Source organism: Lipophrys pholis, assembly GCF_963383615.2.
Source record: "Lipophrys pholis genome assembly, chromosome: 7".
Lineage (NCBI taxonomy): Eukaryota > Metazoa > Chordata > Actinopteri > Blenniiformes > Blenniidae > Lipophrys > Lipophrys pholis.
Window position 1 is genome coordinate 33,273,331 of NC_137638.1, and position 5,157 is coordinate 33,278,487.

Sequence of the window (5,157 nt, forward strand, 5' to 3'; positions counted from 1 at the left end):
TGAAACATGGCTACAGACATTGAGCTCTGATCAGTGTCTGTAGCTACATCACTGTGAAACATGGCTACAGACACTGAGCTCTGATCAGTGTCTGTAGCTACATCACTGTGAAACATGGCTACAGACACTGAGCTCTGATCAGTGTCTGTAGCTACATCACTGTGAAACATGGCTACAGACATTGAGCTCTGATCAGTGTCTGTAGCTACATCACTGTGAAACATGGCTACAGACATTGAGCTCTGATCAGTGTCTGTAGCTACATCACTGTGAAACATGGCTACAGACATTGAGCTCTGATCTCCTGTCATCTCCTTCATGAGTTGCCTCTCCCGTACGCTTTGCACTGGAATTTGTTTTTGCAGTTTTGGGGGATTTATTCAGAAAACGGTTTGTCATTAATGACACAAAACCGAACCAATTGGTCCTTGGATCATGACAAATCATCTCTGAAAATTTCATGCAATTCAGTTTAATACTTTTTGCAAAAAAGTTGATAAAATACACACATATGAACCAATAAATAAATTAAATAACTAAATAAATACCCGCAGACGTAAACATGACCTTGTCAGCCAACTTTCGTTGGTCGCCCAACTCTAGTTGGCAAAGGTAATAAATAGTAAGGAATTTAGATTAGGCCAAAAAAAAGTATTTAGAACTGTGAAAGAATTAGTGATTAAAAGGGGTAATGTATTAAAGTCCTGAGAAAGCTGCAGTGAACAATTATGTTTTCTATGGAGGACTGAATATGAGAAAATTAAATAAATAAATACACCATTATATAATTAATGAAATGTGACATCAATTAATCAAAATTAGAATTAAATATATAAACATGTCATTAATTAAAATACCAATTTAATTTATGTAAAAAACATATACTTTCATATAATTTCACTATTTAATTAACTTCATGGTCTAAATGTGCCAAAATCCCATAAATAAATACACCATTGAATAATTAAATGCGTCATTAATCAATTAAAATGGGAATTAAATATATATAAATATGCCATTAATTGCTTAATCAATTTATTACAATATCAATTAATTTTATGTAAAAAACATCTATATAAAATACGCCATTAATTTCGGCACATTTAGGCAATGAAATAATTAAATAGTGAAACAATTCTATATGTTTTTTACATAAAATTAATTGGTATTTTAATAAATTAATGACACATCAATTATCTATTGGTGTAATTATTTGTTTCATTTTGGCACATTCAGTCCTCCATAGTTTCCAACCTGTGGGAACACACAGTACATCTGTACCAAACCACCTGAGGGTTCCGGACCACTTGATAGAAAACCAAGAAATCTTGTACATATTTTGGTCCAAGACCCTTCAGGTCTCCGTGGAGCAGCAGGAAGACTTTAGAGTGTCTGTGTTGAGTGACAGGAAGCCAGTAGAGTGTTTGGAGGACCGGGATGCTGTGGTCCAGGTTCTTGGTGTTTGTAAAGACATTGTGGATGAGCTGAAGCTGCCTGACTGATTTGTTGTTAAGACCTGAAGAAACACTGATATCTCACCTCCTGGAAATGAAACATGAACAAGTTTTCTGTGCCTCCTTGATTCTGGCTCTGTGGTTCAGGTGCTAACAGGCAGGTGCAGTAACAGCTTTAATGCTTGTTAAAGTTCAGGTCTGAGTCAATAATCACTCCAAGAGTTCTGGCTGGATTTTTAGCTTTCAATGACATGAGGTCAAAGTGAACACTGACTTTTGACCTTTCTGTCTTGTCTGGACTGAGCTGGAGAAAATCCTGGCACATCCTCTTGATTTGATGAAAACACTTAGTGAAAGTAAAGGACTGTAGTCATGTGATGACACTGAAATATAAAGTTGCGTGTCATCTGCATAAGTACGATAGGAGATGCTGTGGTACTCCATCATCTGAGCAAGGGGCAGCATGTCGATAATGAATAAAGGTGGCCCCAGAATTAACCCTTGAGGAACCCCATATGGTCAAAATCCAGACTATAATGGATTAAAAACATTGTTTTGCATCATCACACTGTAAATCATGTTGAAATTTCTTTTATTAAAAAACACTTTAGAAGATTTTTATCAAAAAAATACGATTTGATATGGGCCTGTAGTTACTTATTGCTGAAGCATCCAGGTTAGGCTTCTTAAGAAGTGGTTTTATTACTGCAGTTTTTAAAGCCTGAATTGAAATAATTATTCCCTATTTGCAGTACAGTGGGAGCTATACAATGAAAAACATTTTTCAGAAATTTGTAGGCAGACTATCAAGACAGCATATTGTGGTTTTTAACTGTAAAACAGTTTCTGCCAAAAGTCTGTGATTTTGAAGGTTAAAACGTTGAAGACGAACAGAGCATTTTTCTGGAGTGGAGCAACATGCTGTTTGCCTTTTACTTCATATATTATCTGTGAAAAAGGCGACAGAGCCATCATATGACTTGGTGGATCGCAGTGAGGAGGGACTGATGCTGTGGGGTTTGTCAGTGGGTCTACAACGGAAAACAGTGTGAGGGCAACTTCATCCCTACAGCAGCTTCTATTCTTTATGCATTTGTAAATATCTTCATTGAAATAGACTTTGCATGATTATACATTTACCAGAGGTTCACTATCTTGTTGCACATCATGTTTTTGATTTACTTTATGTTGAAATTGTTCATATGCTGCTTCTTCTACACAACTTCGAATAAAAGTATCTGAAAATAGTAACATGTTCTCTCTTCATTTTACATCTTTCTAACAAGTGTTTGGAATGATACTCAAGTCATAGTCACGTATTTCGTCTTTTCTTAAAATAAACTAAAAATGCAGAGATTTAGCCGGCAGATATACCAGTTATCTGAGTTTCTTATTCCCTAATATTGGAATCGGTATCAGCCCAAAAAAATCCATATCAGTCAGGCCTAATTTATAAGGATTTGCAGAATTTAACAATGACTTATTCAGGTGTGTTGCAGCAGAAAGACGTTAAAATGACGCAGCATGGTGGATCGCTATGATCTGTGCACGCGCCATTGTAGCCAGCACAATGTGATATTACAAAAACACACATGTAAGCCAAAAGTTTCCAATCTTATTTATAAAGAATATATAGATCAATGGCTGTCCAATCTCTAACATCACATTATAAAACCAAACGGGCTGACACATTTACTCTCACCCACACACAAAACCAGGAGCCTTCAAAATAAAAGAGCTTTAAACTTAATTCTCTGAGTTATAAATCCAGATCAGGTCTGACCAGTTTATGCACATTATAATCGACATGGAGCAAAAAAACACAACAAATTGTGACTTGATGCAAAATAAAGAAATGTTAAAACGCCTCCCTGCTCGCTGTGTTTTACCACAGCTGTCAGACTTCACTATGACTGGATCAACAATGTATTCCCTTGTATGTTTTAAAGCTAGCACGAGGACGCTCGGACTCAAACGAAAACAAAATTCAGTTACTTTGATATCTAATTCACGACATGCAAACTCGGAAACCATAGTTAATCAAACCAGCAGTACGTTGTTGAACATTTGACAAACAGAGAGAGTTCTTCATCAAGTTATTTATTTTTCATCTCGCGTTAACTCGACTCTGTATTCTCGCGATATTAGCGCTGTGCTAATCGAGTCTTTCATATAAATCTTAATTATTCACTTTCAGGGTCCTTCATAGGTGCAACCACACGCATATCCACGTGCAGTGACAGATTACGTTGATAAGAAGAATACCAGAGTACATATCTTGTTGTTTCAGACCTGTTAGCGAGTAGCTCGTCAGAAACTGTTAGCACTGGGTCTAAACACTGAAGGATAAGCGATGGATTTATTTACGCGTATTCCAACTGGCAACTCTTGTTCCACTTCTCAGCTCACATCATCAGATATTACCCAGTTTAATCATTGTGAATCTGTATTATATGTTGTAATTTTGAAGAAATGGGATTAAATAGCTATGGTTATCTTCTAGCTTACCTGAAACTCCCAATCCTCCGCCATCTTGGAGTTTCGCTCATGCCCGCCCAGCGAGACCCCTTCCGGGTGACGCAGCGTCAAGGCTGCGTGCGCCATGACGTCACAATAACGCCTTTAAAGAAAGTTTCTATTATTGTGCCTGAAACAGTGGCAAGGCGCAAAGATTACTATCCTAGGTGGCCATTGATTTTATAATAATTTTTTTTCTGCCGTTGATTTGCCGTGTGACTTGTCCCGCACCGTTGGCAACATGGACACAAAATGCACATCAAAGCATGCGGAAGGTTCAGGAATTCGTTACTATGACTTTTGTTAACTATTCAGCTAACAATTTCCAAATAAATTAAAAAAAAACAGCGAAGAATTGTCCCATGCAAAGTGGATGGGAGAGGCACCTCATGGAGGAGATGAAAGGAGATCAGTGTCTGTTGCCATGGAGACGCTGAGATCAGCGGAGTAGCAGGCACACAAAACTTCCTCTGGAATTTTCTAGTTTACATTAAAATAATGCACATTTAAAATATTACATTACATCTCAAAAAGTCTTTATTTAGATTAAAGTCTTACATTTATTCTCACTGACAAATTTACATGATATGTATGTATATTAAGTAGAAGAAGGAGGCAGGGAGGAGAGACAGACAGACAGACAGACAGACAGACAGACAGACAGACAGACAGACAGACAGACAGAAAAAAGAGAGAGAGAGAGAAAGAGAGAGGGGGGGATTCAGTCAGGTTAATAAATATTGTAATATAGACAGTATTGACAGAACGAGAGAGATGTGGGGGAGGGGTGAAGGTTTAGTCATTTGGGGGGATTTTTGGTAGAAGTTTAGGGACGTCACCAGCTTTTGGTAAAGTTTCGGAAATTGAGGGGCTTTTTAGTGAAAGTTTAGGGATTTGAGAGATGGGCCGCACTGCTTTTGTGGATGAAAGTTTGAGGATCTTGTGTGATTTTGTGAGGCAGTCTTTTGGTGAAATTTGATGGAACCCCAAATTCCCCGTGAGGGGATTAAACAGGCTAAGATAAATGTTTGCGTGGTTTTCTGTGTGATTTCTGGAAAGTTGTAAGGCTTTTTTTTTTTTTTTTGGGTGAAAGCTGGTAGATTTTGATGGTTCTGTGGTAAACAGTAATGGCCGCTCTGGGTCGAACCCCGGGACCGGGCCCATATTCCCCGCGCGGTGAATTCTG

The 5,157-nt window shown here is 37.8% G+C and overlaps 1 protein-coding gene across 2 annotated transcripts in view; it reads right to left on the minus strand.

Annotated features, from left to right (window-relative positions):
* The window catches only part of pias2 (protein inhibitor of activated STAT, 2), a 36,122-nt gene extending 32,111 nt beyond the window's left edge, over nucleotides 1-4,011 (minus strand). For both annotated transcript variants that reach the window (XR_013935499.1, XM_080468344.1), the window contains exon 1: nucleotides 3,963-4,011. The gene's annotated coding sequence lies outside the window, so the exon portion shown is untranslated. The remainder of the gene's footprint in view (nucleotides 1-3,962) is intronic.
* Nucleotides 4,012-5,157: the final 1,146 nt, after the last annotated feature.